At 41.5% G+C, this 22,239-nt stretch overlaps 1 pseudogene; it reads right to left on the reverse strand.

Moving 5' to 3' along the window:
* The window catches only part of LOC139377666 (potassium voltage-gated channel subfamily KQT member 1-like), a 253,531-nt pseudogene that overhangs the window by 205,802 nt on the left and 25,490 nt on the right, over positions 1-22,239 (reverse strand).

Below are 22,239 nucleotides of genomic sequence, written 5' to 3' on the forward strand. Positions count from 1 at the left end.
GTGTTGATTGTGAATGGGGAAGATCTTGCAAACTTTGTGCCAGGTGAAATTGCAATCCATAAAAGGCTGTTAACTCCATGTTCCCAAAAACATTTAGAGGAAGAGTTCAACACGCCCTTTCAATTTAACTGATCTACTAGATCATTGCATTCAGTGAATTAAAACAGTGATATAAAACTGGTAAAATACTAAAAAACAAAACACAAATGGAGAAACACCTTGCTGCTGGTCGCTGCAGGGGCATGTGGTCCATATGGAGCCTGGAGAGTAGTCATGTCATGTCATGTCATGTCATGTCATGTCATGTCAGTCAGTCTGTCTGTCAGTCTGTCTGTGTGTGATTATGGGGCAGGCAGGGTGGGTCTGGTGGTTGTCTACAAGCGTAGCAGACAATGAAGCCAAATGACAGTGCTGCTGTCTTCCATGCCGTGACACTAAGTGAAAACAAAGCAGCTGTTATGGGAGTGCCCCCTTCCCAAATCTGTTAGAGCCTCTGGCTCAGCTTTACTCCTGTAGAGCAGAGTATGGACATGACAGTGTTCCATGACACAAACACACTAGCATACGCTCATAGTGTCCCACTGATGGTAATTATCTCAACATCTGCTCCTCACCACCATATACACTCTGAGTAATAAACCATAATCATCTCAGAAATGCTTGAATCAATTAATCTGCCAGACTGTGTACATACTGAATTAATTGACAAAAAGATAGACTAAGAGGTCAGACACACAGAGAAAACTTATGGCCGATAGGTACTTATCCCAGTATTAGGCCATTCTCTTGCTAGAACAGGGTAGCCTAGTGGTTAGAGTGTTGGACTAGTAACCGAAAGGTTAGAAGATTGAATCCCCGAGCTGTCGTTCTGCCCCTGAACAAGGTACTGTTCCTAGGCCGTCATCGAAAATAAGAATGTGTTCCTAACTGACTTGCCTAGTTAAATAAAGGTAAAATATTTTTTTAAATTAAAAAGCGGTACCTGTTGTGTACCAACGAATCTGACGTTTCTATTTGTAGAATTGCAATGCTCGTTAGTGGCCAACGACTTGACTTAGAGCCAATCAAAGAGCACGAACCTCCACGTGGGGGAGCTGACAGGAATGACAAGAAAAGTGGAGACGGGCACTTTTCCCGGTGTAATCCACCACCTCAGAATTGTTCTAAAACAATACATCTGCATAATATATATTTTTCATCTAGCTACGGAGTTTGGTGCTTGAAGAAGGATTTGTTTGTTCAATTTGATAATGTGCACTAGCTCAGCTAGTTAACGTTAGCTTGCTAATTCAGCCAGAGAGTCACACACACTTCATATGAAACTAATGGGGGGCAATTGCAGCACAATACACACAACACTAAATGATTTACCTTGGGGTATTTAAAGGGAACTTCCAACACTCTGGGCAGAGGTGCTAAGTACCTCTCGGCAGTCAATAACCGTGGTGTGTCTGAGTCCTACAAGTTTTTTTTTACTATAATAACACACAACACTATCAGCCACAAATGGTGAGTGGCCATTTTCACTGTTGATTTAGGAAAATGCTATCTTGTTCAAATCAGAAGGAAAAAAAACGTGTGGGGAATTACTGTGTGTTGACCTAGAGCACAGTGCAGTGATGTATCGGCATGTAGGCCAAACCTTTTCTGTCATATCAAAGGATATCACACACAAAAACAGAACTCACTTTTCAATTTGGCCAAAACATGAGGCAGAGAACGCAACTCCCGGCCATAGTTTAGGCGTAGCCTACCACTACAGTGTAACACAATACACTGGAGCATAAACAGTGCTGTAACTACATAACTACGGTACCAATAAAACATACAGTAACTGGATTATAACAGATATGTTTTTGCAACCTCAAACGAAAGCAGACACAGCTACACATAGTGGTTTTCCACCCTCCATGATGAATGAACCGAGTACAGTGTCGCCCCACTTGGATGTTGAAGTACTTTACGAGTACCGTATCTGGTGTGTAATCAAAGAGGGCCATCTACTGTTGGGAGGGGGAAGGGTCAGTTGAGCTTTGGACACGTCTTAACGCGTCCATCACATGCCCTTCTAAAAGATCCAAGAGAACAACTATTCACATGATGGTCAGCCAGCTGACCTCTCCTGATGACCTTCCCATGCGCATCGTTTATAAGGCCAGCAAACAACCATACACTAAAGCACTAAGATTTAGTGTGGCCTTGTTTAAGATACCGTAACAATAGACAGAATCTGCCCCACACCCAGAGTTGATTAGCGTAGGTGCTGGAGGCAAAAGGGAAAACTGGAGAAATAAGGAAAAGTCTCCGCACACTTCAGGGAAGATGCAAATTGTAGCTGAGCTTCGGTCAGTTGGCCTTCAATGGAGAACATTTTCATTTTGTTGAAGAAAACAAAAAGATTGCCAGGTGAATCAAAAACAAGACTTTCATAGACTTGATTCATCTTTCCGGGGGTGGAACTATCAGATTAGTGACGACCTATACCATTTGGATAGTCGTTCATTAGCTTTTATAAGATGTCACACTTCAGCTGTTCTTTTTACATGTGGATGGTGTATATCATTGGAGTAAATAACATTGGGGTATAAGGGAGGGCTGGGGGATAGGGGGTCATAATAATAATAGTGTAAACCCCAGCAGGCAGTACAGTACCTTCTTGAATTCAAGTGGTGAGCTGAGACTGAGTCTTTGCCACGAATGGGCTGGTCAACAGACTACAAGAGAGAAGCATTTGTGTTCCTTTTACAAAGATTCTGGGCTTGGGGTTTGTCAGGAGAGGAGGAAGATGGAGGGAGGAGAAGAAAGAGATTGAATCAGAAGAGGAATGCAGAATGAGGAGGGTGTTAGAGGTGATATTGGATTAGCTGAGCTGGGGAGTGGCAAGGGGGTCAGGGGAGGAAGGAGAAGGCCTACTGTGTGGTGTGTGTGTACACACTGAGAGACACACACACTGCTCTGTACACTCGAGTCCATTGTATGTTCTCCCCCTTCCACAATTTTTTTATTACACATTTAAAACCATTTTTTATTTTTATTTTAACCTTTATTTAACTCGGAAAGTGAGTTAAGAACTAATTCTTAATTACAATGACGGCCTACATCAATCAAACCCTAACCCGGACAACATAAGTACGTCGAATCCAATTTGTGTAAATAGGTTATGGCCAACACTTCACTCTACAAACTCTGCCATAGATGGCTAGTAATAGGGTTAAGAAATGAAACAGTTCAGTTCAACAATTATATAATTGTAAGTAAATAGAATTTGCAGACCAATGCCACACCTGTGGCCAATTTGAAGGATCTCAAGGAAAAGAATACAACAGATGCTTCACTGTTGACTGTTTGATCACAGTGCAAAAGGTCAAGATTGGCCTCACAACTACAACACATACAGTATGATGTACTGTAAATATTTCAGTCTGACATAAAATGACTGTAAATTTGTCACGAAGCAAGTGAACATTCTTTGGGACTATAAATAATTTAAAGGAGAAAACTCACCAAACCGATTGTCGGTCTGTATATTAAGGGTGCTGCTGTTGGTTCATAGCTGATGGTGCAGTGTGTTATAAAGTCCACCTATTGGTGGCCGACTGACGGCTGTCATTTTCGCGCCTGGTTCAATGGTGCTTAGGAAAAGAAAGAAACAATTTCTAAATTGTTAAATTAGTGAGAAATATATGTGATTATTGAAAAAAAACGATGAGTTTGCTTCATTTACCATCATCCTAAATTACGTTATTGAATTATTTTGCCATATCTAATTAATGTATATTACGCAATTTTCCATGATGTGGACAGTATACATAGTTATATAGATTATTCCAAGTTTCTGTGTGGTATTTGTATAATAAATGTTTAAACAGTGCATACAACCCACATTTTCCCCCTTTCTATTGATTTCAACGTGATGTCAATATGAGTGATTAAGAAAATAGCTTTCTGCATTGGCGACGGACTTCAAACAAAACGCAACAACCCAAAATGTAGCTGGTTACATATATTCCCAGATTCCATGTGGTTTTTCAGGAGTGCAACTTTGAAAGTGCAACCTGACTCCCCCCTCTCATTCTATTGATTTCAAGCTGATATCGCTATGAGTGATTGACAAATAAGTGTAGCATTTCCCTTTCCGTTTTGGCCACCCCCAAATCAAAATGCATCACTCCAAAATGTAGCTGACTGTTCTGCAGGTTGTCCTCTAACCACTGATGTAAAAATATATATATTTTTAGTTGTGTTAGTTTCAACAGTGCATACAACCTGATTTCCTCCCTATCTTTGATTTGTTTGCCAATGGTTTTTGGTACGTTTGCAGTTTATAAGGTGCTCGTTTAAAGAAAATACAAGTCATATGATTACTATTGTTGCACATGTGTGTGGAGATAGACATTTATGTTTAGGTTTTCAATATATCACAAACTGTTTCTGTATATTGGCTATTGATTTGGACACGTTAGGAAGCAGCGATAGCATCATTTCCAACTTAAGTTTTAGGAATATAAATACAACTTTCAACATTAACGTCCAATGGTATTGTACTTAATCAGGCAAAAACGGCTAAAATTTGTCCAAAAACATGCTGCGATTGATTGATTGTGATGAAATACAAGAAATCACCAAAACTGGGTTGCCTTGCTTACTGTTAAGATGTCTGACACTCCACTTCTTCTGTCCTGTAGAGAAATAACTGCCAACCCCTTAGAAACTTGTTGATGATTTGAGGATTTGATCCAGTCAAATGTATTTTCATCCCATTTGAGACAATGGCACCACAGCAGCACCTTTGGCCAAACGGCAATGTTGACACTCTGACAGTGCAAGGTCTTGCCACTCTGCAGCTCTTCTCTCTCTCAATGTCAATATGTCAAGTGACAGTTGACAGTGTGAAGTTGCAAAATAGGTTTGCCTCTGGGTGTTGGTCTCCGATAAACAGCAAAAAGAACAATCATTGGCAGTGAAAGTAGATACCCCTTGACTTATTCCACATTTTGTTATGTTATAGCCTGAATTCAACATTAATTAAATATATGATTTCTCACCTATCTACACACAATACCCCATATTAAAACATGTCTTTAGAAATTACTGCACATTTTTTGAAAATAAAATACATAAATATCTCATTGACAAAAGTATTCACATCCCTGAAAAAAAAGCACCTTTGGCAGCAATTACAGATTTGAGTTGTCTAGGGTATGTCTGTATTAGCTTTGCACATTTAGATTTGGGGATTTTCTCCCATTCGGATTTTCTCAAGCTCTGTTAAGTTAGATGGGAAGTGGCGGTAAACAGCAATCTATAATTCTTTCCACATATGTTCAATGGGATTTAAATCTGGGCTTTGGCTGGGCCACTCAAAGACTTTCGCATTCTTGTTCTTAAGCCATTCCAGCATTGCTTTGGCTGTGTGCTTGTAGTCATTTTCCTGTTGGAACGTACATCTTCATTCCCAGTCTAAGGTCCTTTTCACTCTGAAGCAGATTCTCATTAAGGCTCCATTCACTGTTCCCTCTATCCTTGCCAGTATCCCAGTCCCTGCAACTGAAAATCATTCCCATAGCATGATGTTGCCACCACTATGCTTCACGGGATAGTTTTAGACAGGTGATGAGCTGTGCCTGGTTTTCTCCAGACATAGAGCTTTGCATTCAGGCCAAAGAGTTCTATTTTTCTCTCATCAGACCACAGAATATATTGCCTTATACCCTCTGAGTGTTCCACGTGTCTGTTTGCAAACTCCAGGCGTGCTGTCATGTGCCTTTTTCTCAGGAGTGGCTTCCGTCTGGTCACTTCCCATAAAGCACAGATTGGTGAAATGGTGAAGTGCTGTAGAGACTGTTGTCCTTCTGGGAGGTTCTCCCATCTCAGCCATAGAACTCTGTAGTTCTGTCAGAGTGGTCATTGGGTTCTTGGTCACCTCCACATCAGAAGCCAAATGTCATTGAATTGTTTGTCGCATCTCGTGGTGTTGTTGTCCTGGAGATAGGGATTTGGACATGTGGTTTAACTTATTTCTCCAAACTAACCAATGATTATAATTTATAATTCTGTTCCAACCATAAATTCATACATTGTGTCCCTGGCTTAAGTTCAACATGTAGCTAGATGTAGTAGGCTAATGTTAACTAGCCGGCCTGGCACATTGTTGCCTCAGAATGGAAGTTAGGCTAGCAAGCAAGCATTTTACCCAGGTAGCCTAGGACAACAACAACTTCAAGCATGTACTGTAGAGTATGACAGAGTCATAGACCGTTTAGGCAACATGAAAGAGGATGACTTTGGCTTTTCTCTACAAGTAGGGTGAGTCAAAAATGTATTTTTCTACATGCAAGCATGCACGCAGACACCCACGCACACACACATACATGCACACGCACACACAACCCACACACACGAGAAATCAGAACAAGGACAGCCACGTCATATTTAGCTTACGTTTATTGGACTAAATCGTTTTTTGTATCTTTTCGTTTTTCAGTAACTGTATTAGACTAAGCATAGGTCATTTGATGATGTTGAAATGTTGAAGTTGAAATGGTGCTGGAATAGTGGAGGCAGCACCTGTTTTCCTTGATTCTAAATCAATAGTTGTTAAGTGGTTTGAATCTGTCGTAAACATTGATTTGCTTGACCGTGCTCTAGGTCACACATCTATTGTTTTTAAATGCAATGTGTTTTGTGAACTTCCCCGGACAGATGTTGCTCTCCGGCTTTTTGATAAAACAATGGTGTGGTTGAATTTATTCTGCCACTGTGTATTCTTATTGTCTCTGCCTTATGCCTATATATCACGGTGTCAAGGCATATGATTGAACTAACAGTTTATAGAGCTAACAATGCAATTATCACAACATATTAGGCTTTCTTGTCCTGGCATGGTTTCCCTGGTGATTTTACAGACGCACCGCTACTGCACACACATTCAATTATCTGTAAGGTCACTCCGTCATGAATTTCAAGCACAAATTCAAGCACAAAGACCAGGTTTTTTTCCCAATTGCCTCGCAAAGAAGGGAACCTATTGGTAGATGGGTAAAAAAAAAGCTGACACTGAATATACCAGTTACGCTTTTGATCGTGTATCAATACACCCAGTCACTACAAAGATACAGGTGTCCTTCCTAACTTAGTTGCCAGAGAGGAAGGAAACCAACAGTTACAGAGATGAATGGCTGTGATAGGAGAAAACTGAGGATGGATCAATAACATTGTAGTTACTCCACAATACTAACCTAAATAACAGAGTGAAAAGAAGGAAGCCTGTACAGAAAAAAATATTCCAAAACATGCTTCCTGTTTGCAATAAGGCACTAAGTGCTTACCAAGACAACGTTGAATGTTCCTGAGTGGTTAGAGTTTTGACTTAAATTGGCTTGAAAATCTATAGCAAAACTTGAAATTGGCTGTTTAGCAATGATCAACAACCAACTTGACAGAGCTTGAAGAATTCTAAAAAGAGTAATGGGCAAATATTGAACAATCCAGGTACAGTGCCTTCAGAATGTGTTCACACCCCTTGACTTTTTTCACATTTTGTTGTTTTACAGCCTGAATATAAAATTTATTCAATTGAGATTGTTTTGTCACTGGCCTACACACAATACCCCACAATGTCAAAGTGGAATTACGTTTTTCGATTAATTACGATTTTGAAGAGGAAATGTCTTGGGTTAATAAGTTTCAACCTTGTTGTTATGTCAAGGCTAAATAAGTTCAGGAGTAAAATTGGCTTAACAAGTCACATAATACTTTGCATGGAATCACTCTGTGTGCAATAATAGTGTTAAACATTATTTTTAAAGTGGAACTGACAGCATTTTAGCAACATGAAATCATATTTAAATCTGTTCATATACACCCCAGGAAGAATATGCAATGGGAAAGCGGCCGTGCGTTTCGACAATCAATAAATAAAACCTAATAAAAAACATCTGTCTCATCCAGGACCAGAGTCTACACAGACTAGTGCGCTATAGACAATCAGAGCTACAGTAGGCCCACATACAAACAAGCCATATGCCACACAGGCTAGCCATCATTCACCTTGAACTGGACTGTGTGTTTACAGGCAGTTAGTTACAACAGCGCGACTTTAGATCATTAGAACGCATTCGGCAAAAGCTACAAAATACACCTAAATGGATTTCTGCAAATATGTAAAGACTACAGGAGACTTCTTACATTTGAGAACTTTACAGTCCTATTGATTAAACAACCATAAAAGGTAGGCTATATTTCTTTATATGCACATCAACAAGATCAACAGCTAATGCTAGCCAGAGCAAGATGAGCTAAAATCTAACGAAGGAAAATGAGATAAACCCTCTCAAAAATGTTCAGCTCGATGGCTGTCAAAATTGCACTGATAAACGATGGGGAATAGTAAGCAGCCTGCTCGTCCTCCTGCAGCTTGCCTGCCAAAGCATACTTGTCCCAACCAAGCACACACAATTTAGCTAACTGGCTAAAGTTGGCTAGCTTGGGCGTTCATAAATTCATCAGTTATTCTGCGCTCTGAAATCGGAGTAAATAGCCAGAGTGAATTTGTATACACAAGAGATATGCTAACTGGATAACAGTTGTTCAAGTTCATCATAGCTAGCTAGCTAGCTAGCAAAGCGATTCACATTTCTTGCTAGATAACCAAATGACACCTGCATTTCTAGCTGTGTAGCCACCGAAAAACAATGAGGGAAAGACTCAGTCACTCACCCACTCCTCCAATGACATGACATCCTCCTAGCAGCTAACTACCTAGCTAACGTTAGGCTCCGTGTTTTTAGCTTGCTACATAAATAGATATGCTAGCATATTAGCAACGTTATAACTGACTTGTGATCATTGCCCTTGCCAGTTTGATTGTATTGACATTCCCAGCCTTAGTTACATTAATCCGATTTTGTCCAAAATATTGAATAATTGAAACTGAAACAGTGCATCCCGAATGGAGGCAGCAAATAATGTACCAGGCCAGCTGTGATTTACAACGTGATAGCAATACTTTTTGGACTATTAAGAAATGTATTGGGGAATTATATGAATAATGCATTGAACTGCATCCACCTCTTATAATGTTGGTTTTGTAGCACAAACTGTGAATTGTATATTTTTGACTGATATTATGATTTCAGTTTGTTTCATATCTGCAAAATAGATTGCGGTCGGTTCCACTTTAAATGACTACCTCATCTCTGTAACCCACACATACAATTATCTGTAAGGTCCCTCAGTCTAGCAGTGAATTTCAAACACAGATTCAACCACAAATACCAGGGAGGTATTGGTATTGGTATTGGTAGATTGGTAAAAAGCAGACATTGAATAGACCTTTGAGCATTGGTGAATTTATTAATTACACTTTGGATGGTGTATCAATACACCCAGTCACTACAACGATCCAATCGTCCTTCTTAACTCAGTTGCTGGAGAGGAATGAAACCGCTCAGGGATTTCACCATGAGGCCAATGGCGATTTTAAAACAGTTACAGAGTTTAATGGCTATGATGGGAGAAAACTGAGGCTGGATCAACAAAATTGTAGTTACTTCACAATACTAACTTCACTGACAGAGGGAAAAGAAGGAAGTTTGTACAGAATAGAAAATATTCTAAAACATGTATCCTGTTTGAAATAAGGCACTAAAGTAAAACAGCAAAGAATTTGGCAAAGAAATTAACTTTATGTCCTGAATACAAAGTGTTATGCTTGGGGCAAATCCAACACAGCACATCACTGAGTATCACTATTCATATTTTCAAGCATGGCTGCATTATATTATGGGTATGCTTGTCATCGGCAAGGACTAGGTCGTTGTATTTAAATGAAAAGAAACTGAATAGAGTTAAGCACAGGCAAAATTCTAGAGGAAAACCTGGTTCAGTCTGCTTTCCAACAGACACTGGGAGACAAATGTACCTTCAGCAGGACAATAGCATTAAACACAAGGCCAAATATACACTGGAGTTGCTTACCAAGATGACATTGAATGTTCCTGAGTGGCGTAGTAAAAGTTTTGACTTAAATTGGCCTGAAAATCTATGGCAAGACATGAAAATGGCTGTCTAGCAATGTTCAACGACCAACTTGACAGAGCTTGAAGAATTATTGAATGAAGAATGTGCAAATAGTGTGCAAAGCTCTTAGAGACTTACCCAGAAAGAAATTACTGGCATAGGTGATTCTAAGATGTATTCACTCAGGGGTGTGAATACTTACGTAAATGAGATATTTCCTTATTTAATTTTCAATAAATTAGCAACATTTCGAAAAACCTGTTTTCACTTTGTCATTATGGGGTATTGTGTGTAGATGGGTGAGACTAATCTATTTTGAATTCAGGGTTTAACATAACAAAATGTGGAATAAGTCAAGGGGAATGAATACTTTCTGAAGGCACTGTATGCAAAGCTCTTACAGACTTACCCAAAAACTGTAATCACTGCCAAAGGTGATTCTGACATGCATTGACTCAGGTTGTTGAATACTTATCTAATGAAGATATATTAGTGTTTTAATTTTTATTTTTTTTACAAATGTTTCTTCCAATTTGACATTAAAGTATTGTGTGTAGATCGTTGACAAAAATGACAATTCACCCCCCCCCCCCCTCCTCTCGAAGGCACTATAGCAACTAGCCAACCAGTCACCTTACAAACATGTCACAAACAAACGGGACTGTTTCCTCAAACTCAGGGTTAATCCGTTCTATACCGTGGTAACAACCAGGGTTTCAAGCACTCAAGAGGCCATTTAACCCTCTCGTGAGTTGAACAGAGCAGCTCTACATTGACAGGGAGGGCTCTTTGGCCTATCAACAGGCTTTATCCCGTACATATTACGGATGGGCCTGTGTAAGAGGCAGGGAGGTGTCTATGGTATGGATGAATAAATGAATAAGGACAAAGAGCATGGGTACAATACAATGGCTGTAGGGTTGATGAACGGCAGGCAGATGTACTGTATGAGTGACGGATGGAGGGGTAGTTAGGTACTCACTGTGCTGTGTCTGTCACCACGGTTAAAGGGATGTCCTCGCTGACATAGGCCATGTCATCACACAACCTGTTCGTCCGGGAGATGTCCATGGAAGAGCTGTCCAGTTTTTTCTTAACTGTGGGAGACAACACAAGAGTCTTGATGATATAATCAAGAATTCAGTTCAACGCCGCTTCCGATTTACTAAGTAAGAAGAAAATAGGCTAATTGAAAAAGTAAAGGATAGCCATTAGGGAAGTGTCTACCTGGAGAGGCAGGACAGCTCAGATTGAAAGAGGACCATGAGTGCTGAACGCCTAGAGTCAAGAAGAACAATAAGAAAGAAAGAAAGATAGGAAGAAATGAAGGAAGGAAGGAAGGAAAAGGAGTGTGAGAAACAGGTGGAACAAAGACAGTGGAAGAAGATATGGTGACTAGTCAATCAAGTATACAGCATGTCATTGAATGGTATCATCACACCAAGAAGAGGTTATTTTAGTCTGTGAAGATGGTGATTGGTAACATCGCTTTCGAACCTCTAGAGTTTGTTTGTGCAGCTAAAAACCATTGCACAGTGAAGGTTTGTAGGGAACTAGCTACAGTCCAACAGTCAGCATAGTTTCATAAAGAATAAAGAATGGAAGAAAACGGGGTTCCAGGAACTGGGTGAGCACTCCAACCAAAGCAAAGGCAACTGAACCCTCTGGACCTTTACCATCAGTTTAACATTGTTCAGCCCGGAAGCTTCGGCTACACTGTTACTTTAGACCCACTCACACAGAAAGAAGAGCGAGAGAGGGGGGGGGGGCAGAGATAGAGAAGAGAAAGAGGGAGAAAGAGCGGGAGCGGTAGACAGAGAGAGAGGGGGGAGAGGTAGAGAGACACAGATAGAGACAGAAGGAGAAATAGTGAGAGAGAGAAAGGGGGAGAGAGAGAGGGAAAGTTAAGGACAGGGGGTACTGTGCAGCTCCTCCACTTCTCTCTCATTCAGTGGGACCGGGGACGCGAGCGGGCTTATCTGCTACAAAAACACTGCAGGCTTATTAATATCTGGCCCTGTCAGAGCAAACACACTGGGTTAGGAGCACCAGAGAATGAAAACAAGCAGGGGCCAGAGAGCGAGAGATGGTGGGGGTGGGCAGAAAGAGCGAGACAGAGAGAGTGACAGACAGAGAGAGAGAGAGACAAAGAACGAGAGAGGGAGAGAGAGTGACAGCCTGGAAAGAGAGCGCCCCATTGAAAATGGAGATTCTCACAGACGGCAGCCGGGCCAGAGGGCCAGACAGATAAGTGGAGTGATAAGCCGGACGTTGACTATATCAAACAATGCCCAGTTTAATTCTGACCACTGGAGCGCCACAATGTCCGCTTATCACCCCAACCTCCCTCCCAGTCCCCCCTGTTCCCCGGTGAGTCCCCCGGCCCCTGACCCAGCCCTCACCCCGACTGGTGTTGGCAGGACAGCCAGAAAAGAAAACACCCAGGCTAGGCTGGTAGAGAGGAGAGGAGGGAGTCCAGGGCCTGCCTGCATCTGTCTCTCTGCTGGCTTCCAGTTTGCTCCGGTTGGTGACAAACTCCAGTCTAATTAAAATACTGTCTCTGTCGTGGGGAAAAAACAACTAATGATTAACACAGAGGATCTCTTAAAGGGACAAAGGATTGAGCCTGAAACGGTGTGAGTTGGAACTGAAGTGCGTCACGAAGACTGGAGGTCATGGGGTCAAGTAGGAGATGGTGTCTGAGTGTAGAGAGGTGAGGGCTCACCTGTTTGTCTGAGCATCCGGGTGATGACTGAGGAGGAAAAGAAAGAACTTCTCAAAATGATGTCCTCAAAAACCACTGCCTTAATTTGACATACTGTATAGAAAGGAATCAAAATCAACACAACCAATGGCATGGGATTCTTACAATTATTTTTTACCTTTATTTAACTAGGCAAGTCAGTTAAGAACAAATTCTTATTTTCAATGATGGCCTAGGAACAGTGGGTTAACTGCCTTGTTCAGGGGCAGAACGACAGATTATTTACCTTGTCAGCTCGGGGATTCAATCTTGCAACCTTTCGGTTACTAGTCCAACACTCTAAACACTAGGCTACCCAGGTCGCCCAGGGATACGACTCATCTCAACACTAGACCACTTTTGAGGTCTGAAAACATACGATAAACTTAGATTTCAGCATCAACCAACTCTTAATATAAGCGAGTGCAATGTCATTGCTGTTCCAACAACACTTTTCATCAACAAGAAAACTGTTAACAGTTTGTTTCCGCAGGATAAGAACCTTTTTAAACACCCACGATCTCCAGAGACAGTTGAATCTGCAGATGTCTGTTTTTATACACTGTAATCAGCAGAAAGCACACCATGCTGCCTGGAATTTAAACATTATCCTTCGTGACAACATGTTGTTGAGAGTATGGTGAGCATGGCTACTTAAATGTCTTTATGACATCAACAGACCGCCTTTCAAAAGCCTTGGCTCCACTAACTAGCCTCAAAATACATGCAACTTGACAAATATGTTTTTTCCCCCTCCTCTAAAGTTCAAAGGCAGTAAGACATATGTTCCTGTTCATTATCTACCGTTACATCCCTCCAATTAAGCACCAAACGAGTTAGCATTTTCCCCCATATCTCCTTCCTCTGCTGGTTACGTTCTGTGTTAATATCCCTCTCCCTCCTTTCATGATTATGTGCTTTGACAGGAAAAACTCCTAAAGCACACATATTAACCTCCAGACGGGGACGATTCATTTGGCGGGGGTTTACACAGAAAGTCCCCCGCCCCCGTTGCATGGTGCAACGGTCTAGTTAGCAACATCAGTAAGGCGAATACTAAGTAACTGAATGCAACATCTGCGGGAATGTTACCATTGATTCAACACAAAACACTAGCTTTCTGACTGACTCTTGCCGCAACATCTATTTTGAAGTACTTTCTGTCATTTTCTTCAGGTAAAATCAATCAAAGTGTGAGTGTCTGATGCCAGTGATGCGGACAAGTGGAGCAGTAAAGCACTTGTACAGTATACACAAACTCTAATCACCAGTGACTCTAATGACTTTCATCTGGCCTGGCCTGTCCTTGTTGGTGCTGGAGCCTAACCCAGCCACGTGGCAGCCATCTTGTGTCTTTCTATCCCAGGGCCTCTGTTCCTCTCTCTGACTGACTGACATTCAAGCCCTGTACTAGCTTCACAACACCCCCCCCCCCCCCCTCCCTCTTCCTCTATGGGGGAAGAGAGAGAATCACACCACTCACCAAACCCGACCACTCAGAACCTTACCATCGATAGGCATGCTCTCAGAGCATTCTTCAAATCTTTACTGTGTCGTGTCCAACGCACATGACATCCTGTACTGTACATTTAAACACATTCACTGTTACTTACAATTTAATAAACTGGTCCTGAACATCTCTAAAACTAAGAGCATTGTATTTGGTACAAAGCTGAATCTGGTAATGAATGGTGTTTCTGTTGAACAAGTTGAGGAGACTAAATTACTTGGCGTTTCCTTAGATTGTAAACTGTCATGGTCAAAACATATAGATTCAATGGTTGTAAAGATGGGGAGAGGTCTGTCCGTAATAAAGAGATGCTCTGCTTTTTTGACACCACACTCCACAAAGCAAGTTACGCAGGCTTTAGTTTTGTCTAATCTTGATTACTGGCCAGTCGTGTGATCAAGTGCCTGCAAGGAAAGTTAAGCTGCAGCTGGCCCAGAACAAAGCGCCACATCTTGCTCTTCACTGTAACCAGAGGGCTGATATAAATACTATGCATGCCAGTCTCTCTTGGCTAAGAGTTGAGGAGAGACTGACTGCATCCTTCTTTTTATAAGAAACATGAATGTGTTGAAAATCCCAAATTGTTTGCATAGTCACCTTACACACAGCACTGACACACACACTTACCCCACCAGACATGCCACCAGGGGTCTTTTCACAGTCCCCAAATCCAGAACAAATTCAAGAAAGTGTACAGTATTATATAGAGCCCTTATTGCATGGAACTTCCTTCCATCTCATATTGCTCAAATAAACAGTAAACCTGGTTTTAAAAAAACGGATAAAGCAACACCTCGAGGCACAATGCCTCTCCCCTATTTGACCTAGATAGTTTGTGTGTATGTATTGACATGTAGGCTACGTGTGCCTTTAAACATATGTAGTTCTGTCCTTGAGTTGTTCTCGTCTATTAATGTTCTGTATTATGTCATGTTTTGTGTGGACCCCAGGAAGAGTAGCTGCTGCTTGTGCAACAATTCATGGGGATCCTAATAAAATACCAAAAATACCAAAAAGCTCTAGTATTTTATATTCTGGTTTAAGTAAGTGTGTGTGTTCCTCTTAAAATAAACCACAATATGTTACACATTCTAATATCAATGAGCTTGTTACTTCCTATATCACTTTATAGAAAATGTGTTCAGATATGCCCAGTATGTAGTGGCGACGAGTCATTCAAGGCAGGTCGGGCAGAACCTGTTTAGCAGTTTTGCATGTTATTTTGGTATTACTACGTGTCACATATCAATTTGTAAATCACGTTATCTACTGTAGCTTTGACTGGACTGATCATGTCAACATCATACTTTCAAATTCTTAGCTAGACAAGCAGTCATCGACATGCATCAAGTCAGCAATCTACTGGCAAATCCTTTTCAGGTGTAACAGTGGTAAGGATTCAATGCATGGTGCTGAAAATAATTTCTGCTGATAACTCAACCAAATGTGAATCAAAACTAGACGTTGAAATGACATCTGTTTCCAGTGGAATCTACCTTCACTTTAAGCCAAACATTAGGAGCATCTGTAACATGACCAACTGTAAAGAAACCTGTTCCATCCAGTACTGTCCAGTTACCTGGCTGTTCTTCCAGAAACAAGGGGACCTCTTTCTTCTCGTCTTCATCCTCAATGTGGTCGAAGGTGAGCTGAGGAATATACATCCTCTTCTCTCCAGGGATGGTCAGGGAGCCGTTGTCACGGACCATCTTCAGTTTCCTCTTGGGGCGCTTGCTCTGAAGACAGAGACACGAGAAGAGCATCACCGGGACTGTCCGGAACACAAAACTCAGCATCGGTCATTAGGGCCAGGAGTTTCACTGGTCAGGTTTACGTGGCCACTCCTGGTCCTGTGGGAATAAACAGGTAAGGGTTGCAGGTGGCCTATCACTATGCCCGTATGATAAACAAGCTGTTTGAATGTACTTAGAGTTGTTTTAGCACTATCACCTCATTTGCTATTGCTGACATTGCATGTGCTGCCCAGTAAACGTTGATGGTGCATTGCATAACCATTCGTAATGCTGATGCCCCAGTATTAGCTTTGTAAGCAATGATTCGTGCACACTTAAAACCTCTTCAGATAATACATTTCTGACATTTCAATTGGTTGGTCAAAGCTACCTGCACTTATAGCGTGGTGACTTAGGCCATGTCTTCTAATCTGTGCAGGTTTAGCGGAGGTCAAAGCTCTTTGAGTCTCTGAATGCTTCCGGACCTTCATTGTGCTCCACTCCGTCTCCCAGAACAAGCTTTATAGACTGACTGCTTTATAGAAACGGAATGATTTTTACTCAGTGACAGACACACAGTCTCCTGCCATTGACTCGCCCACAGTCCTGTCCAAATACCAGAATGTGCCTGAATTCTGAATGACTCATTAGGAACAGAGGGGAGAGGGATAGAGGAGAGCGAGAGAGAAGGAGAAAAGTCACATACAGAAACAGAAAGGGACGGAAGCAGCCTTCACTCTCCCTAATATGTGTGGGTTCAATGCTAAACAAAGATTTTTTTGTTGTTGTTCTACCAACACAAAGGTTTACTCCCATGAGAAAGGCAGCGGTGACATCATCTCAACTGACTGTGTCTTTGTGTGGGGAGACAAAGGCCTGGAGTCATCCTGGTGGCTCACTGGCTCAGGCCTCGAGGGGTAGGGGGTATGTGGTGTGGGTGGGGGCTGCTGCCTGGGGAAAGGGAGTGGATGGGGTGCTTAACTTGTTCTTTCACAGTCAGTTCCATGCCCTAAGCACCACCACACAGCTAATGTAGTTAAGTTAAAAATCACATTGTCGAAGGGGATAATACTAGGTCTTTCAGCCAGATGGACGGCTCATATCCCCACTAAACAGCTTTTAGGGTAGCTCTCTTTCTGTCATCTCTGGAAATTGAGATGGGATGCATGTGCTCTGAGTGACGGGTTGATCCGATATATTAGCTGTTGATTGACGAAGCAGCTAGAGTGCATCGATGGAATGCAGAGGCAAACTGTTGCCTTTCTCTGAACAGGGTTAACGGTACATAATGTGTGTATACACCTACTGTATTTTTCTTTTTAATAACTGAAGAAGTAATGCAGTTTTTACCTTGTTTCTGAGGTTTGGGCTGTCGTTTTCAGAATTCATGGTAGGGATGTAGTCTCCGGTGAGGACGTACATTTTCCAGGTGGCAGGACAGCCTTCTGGTTTCTCTGCTACATAGCACCGCCACAGTGCCTGAGGGAGGATGGAGACAAACAGTGAACCAGGGTGATAAATGTTTGAATCACATCATTGACCAGGGTAAACCCAGCGGGTGAGCTGATCACCTGGACATTTTCTCAGCGCTAGGTAGAAGTTGGCCTTAGGCACAGATCTGGAATCAGACCTTTCCAAACCTCAACCAGTAAGTGGCGAACAGCTTACAGTCTGTCAGTACAACACCGTGCTCTGACAGAGACAACTCTTCTCTGTTTCACAACCTCAGCCTGGCATTATTTGGTGAAAAATCTCATTCCTTTTTTTAGCTCTGCACCATCATCCTCATCGTCATCATCATGTTTATTCAGTGTCTCTATGTTTCTAAATGTCACCACAATAAGGATTATCTTTGTAAATGCAGCTGTGGGCTTCTGTGTATGTTCAGAGTCAATGTGATCCTTGGGATGGCCAGCTCCTGGCAAATAAAACCGGGTGCTATTTGCCTGTCGTCTCTGTCTGGGAGAGAACGGGACAGAACCGCTCACCTTTTCCAGGACATGGCAGGAATATGCAGACTACAAACACTGCTACTCCTCTAATTGTAGTAGAATGCTTTTTGAAGCTTACATTGGCAAGATCTGGAGGGAACAAATGCGTTCTGTAAAGGATCGAATTTGGGAGATTTTGTGGTCTTGGACATGTTTTAAAACTTCTTAGGGCTGCAATCCCGTTAACGGGATTGATATGACAACAGCCAGTGAAAGTGCAGAGCGCCAAATTCAAACAACAGAAATCTCATAATTAAAATTCCTCAAACATGCATGTATTTTATACCATTTTAAAGGAAATCTTGTTGTTAATCCCACCAAAGTGTCCGATTTCAAATAGGCTTTACATCGAAAGCACCACAAACGATTATGTTAGGTCAGAGCCAAGCCACAGAAAAACACAGTCATTTTTCCAGCCAAAGAGAGGAGTCACAAAAAGCACAAATAGAGATAAAATGAATCACTAACCTTTGATGATCTTCATCAGATGACACTCATAGGACTTCATGCTACACAATGTTTTGTTCGATAAAGTGCATATTTATATAAAAAATCTCAGTATACATTGGCGCGTTATGTTCACTAGTTCCAAAAACATCCGGTGATATTGCAGAGAGCCACATCATTGTACAGAAATACTCATTATAAATGTCGATGAAAATACAATTGTTAGACATGGAAATATAGAAACACTTCTCCTTAACTTCTCTAGGGTAGGCGGCAGCATTTGGAATTTTGGATGAAAAGCATGCTCAAATTAAACAGCTTTCTACTCAGGCCGAGAGGATAGGATATGCATATAATTAGTAGATTTGGATAGAACACACTCTACAGTTTCCAAAACTGCTAAAATAATGTTTGTGAGTATAACAGAACTGGAAGTAGGATTTTTCCCCCTGTAGTTTTTTATTCAATGCCATTACAGTATCCATTGACTTAGGACTCAAATTGCAGTTCCTATGCCTTCCACTAGATGTCAACAGTCTTTAGAAATTGTTTCAGGCTTGTATTCTGAAAAATGAGGGAGTAAGAGCAGTCTGAATGAGTGGACCCTGCCTTTTTCATGTGTGCGACCAGAGAGAGTGCCTTTCTTGTTTACCTTTTATATTGACGACATTATTGTCTGGTTGAAATATTATAGATTATTTAGGCTAAAAACAACCGGAGGATTGAATATAAACATTGTTTGATGTTTCTATGAACTTTACATATACAATTTGGATTTTTGTTTTTGTTTTTTGTATGCCTGTTGTGACTGTGTTTGAGCCTGTGGATTATTGAAGAAAATGAGCGAACAATGCGGTTTTTGGATATAAAGAAAGACTTTATCGAACAAAAGGAACATTTATTGAATAAATGAATGTCTTCTGAGTGCCACCATATGAAGATCATCAAAGGTAAGGGATTAATTTTATCTCTATTTCTGACTTGTGTAACTCTTCTACTTTGCTGGTTACTGTTTGTAATGATTTGTCTGCTGGGCTATGTTCTCAAATAATTGTAAGGTACACTTTCGCCGTAAAGCATTTTTTAAATCTGACACCATTGTTGGATTCACAAGAAGTTCATCTTTAAACCAATGTAAAATAGTTGTATCTTTACTTAATTTTTATAATGAGTATTTCTGTATTTGAATTTGGCGCTCTGCAATCTCACTCGCTAGCGTCCCACATACCCCAGAGAGGTTAATGCAACCGCTGTGTCAGATTTCCAAAAAGCTTTACGGAAAAAGCAAACCACGCAATAATCTGAGAACGGCGCTCAGAAAACAAATAGAGATATCCGCCATGTTGGAGTCAACAGAAATCAGAAATAACATTAGAAATATTCACTTACCTTTGATGATCTTCATCAGAATGCACTCCCAGGAATCCCAGTTCCACATTAAATGTTTGATTTGTTCGATAATGTCCATAATTTATGTCCAAAGAGCTACTTTTGTTAGCACGTTTGGTAAACAAATCCAAAGTCATGAAGCGCGTTCCCTAGTTGCAGACGAAATGTCAAAAAGTTCCGTTACTGTCCGTAGAAACATGTCAAACAATGTATGGAGTCAATCTTCAGGATGTTTTTAACATACAACTTCAATAATATTCCAACCAGAGAATTCCTTTGTCTTCGGAAAAGCAAAGGAACGCAGCTACCTCTCATGTGAAATGCGTGTGAGCAGCGCGTGACTGCTGGCAGACCTCTGACTCATTCCTCTCTCATTTGGTCCCACTTCACAGTAGAATCCTCAAACAAGTTTCTAAAGACGGTTGACATCGAGTGGAAGCCTTAGGAAGTGCAACATAACCAATATCCCACTGTGTATTCAATAGGCGCTGGGTTGAAAATCGACCAACCTCAGATTTCCCACTTCCTGTTTGGATTTCTTCTCAGGCGTTTGCCTGCCATATGAGTTCTGTTATACTCACAGACATCATTCAAACAGTTTTAGAAACATCAGAGAGTTTTCTACCCAATACTAGTAATAATATGCATATATTAGCAACTGGGACTGAGGAGCAGGCAGTTTACTCTGGCCACCTTTCAACCAAGCTACTCAATTCTGTAGCCATAAGAAGTTAATTCAACCCGTCTGACCTGCTAGGCTGGAGTTGCTACATGAGTGCACTAAATCAAAGATGATGTGTGTCAGAACCAGACCAGCCCAGACCAGCCCAGCTCCTACACTCTTAGAAAAAAGCTGTCCCCATAGGAGAACCATTTTTGGTACCAAGTAGAACCATTTTAGGTTCCATGTAGAACCCTCTGTGGAAAGGGTTCCCAATGGAACCCAAAACGATTGTAATTGGAACCAAAATGGTTCTACCAGGAACCAACAAGTGTTCTTCAAACGGTTCTAATATGGACACAACCGAAGAACCCTTTTTGGTGTCTAGATGGCACCCTTTTTTTCTAAGAGTGTAGAGAGGTTCAATGGTCTACAGTACGTCCCAAATGCCATTACTCTGTTTAAGCTCTAAGTATACACTCTTTACTATAGATGTTCTCTCCTATACACGGCTGTTAAGATCACAGACAGGACAGAGTGAGTGATTGACTGGTGGGTGTCTGTCTGTCTGTGTCTCAGTCAGTCAGTACCTGGATTAGTGAGGCTGCAGCCGGGATCTGTCTGTTGAAATGTTTCTGTCTCTGTTTCTGCTGTACCTTCAGAGCAAAGCCCGAGCCCAGTATACCCTGGGGAGATAAAACAACAACAAAAAAGAGAGAGAGAGAGAGAGAGAGAGAGAGAGAGAGAGAGAGACATCACAACACTGTGAAAAGGACCTGGAGCTGCACACTGAGGCAACAGACAACACAGTATTGATGGAAGACAACATTGTGTATTATGTACACATAATGCTTTTTAGGTTGTTGAGGAGGTAGAGGAGGGGGGGTAATTACTGCAGGAAGAGCGAAGAAGGAGATGGCGAAGACGCTGAAGCAGGAGGCGATGGCCTTCCCTATCCACGTCTGAGGAACCTTGTCCCCATAGCCAATGGTGGTCACCGTCACCTGGGAACAAAGACAGTAAAGATGGGATGATACTCTACGTTAGGGAAAACAAGGCAGTGTTTCCACACACAGACTTTATTTTTAATCACATGATAATTACCTAGTATATATTTATAACATTTACATATCCATTTAACTGTCAACTAAAGAAGTTAAAATAGTTTTTAACGCGTTTCTAATAATGAGCTGCTGGGTTGTAATGAGGTCATTGAACACAGTGCTTTCACAGCTCCTTCAGCTTGGCGATAACAACAGGGCCAGATCACGAATAGAAAGTTCATCAGACATATTGGCCCCGCTCCATATCTGTCACTATTCAACAGTTGAACTTCACTCAATAGGAATACGATTCTGACTGGGACTAATCCACGGTGAAGGGAGGAATTCGGCCGAGCGGGAGAGGAAAACAAATCCCCCCTACATTTGCATGTACAATCACTCTGAAAGCTGAGCCAATTGTGACACATTGAGAGAAGCACTTGGCTTACAGTGGAGTGTCTTTGGGGCGCCGTGTGACCATGTGCTGTGTGCTGACACAAAGAGGGTGATGTAAGGTGAGATACTTAAAAGGCTTTGGGAGTAAAGAGGAAGAAGCCGAGTAGGAGGGAGGGAGAGAGGGGGTGGTTAATCCTCATCTACAAATTGTATGACCAAACAATAGGCCTGACATCAGTGTGGAATAGTCCCCTCAACATCACCCCCGCATTCAAACTCCAGGACCCAGTTTTTCAAAAGTTATCT

Source organism: Oncorhynchus clarkii, chromosome 2, assembly GCF_045791955.1.
Source record: "Oncorhynchus clarkii lewisi isolate Uvic-CL-2024 chromosome 2, UVic_Ocla_1.0, whole genome shotgun sequence".
In the NCBI taxonomy this organism is placed as follows: domain Eukaryota; kingdom Metazoa; phylum Chordata; class Actinopteri; order Salmoniformes; family Salmonidae; genus Oncorhynchus; species Oncorhynchus clarkii.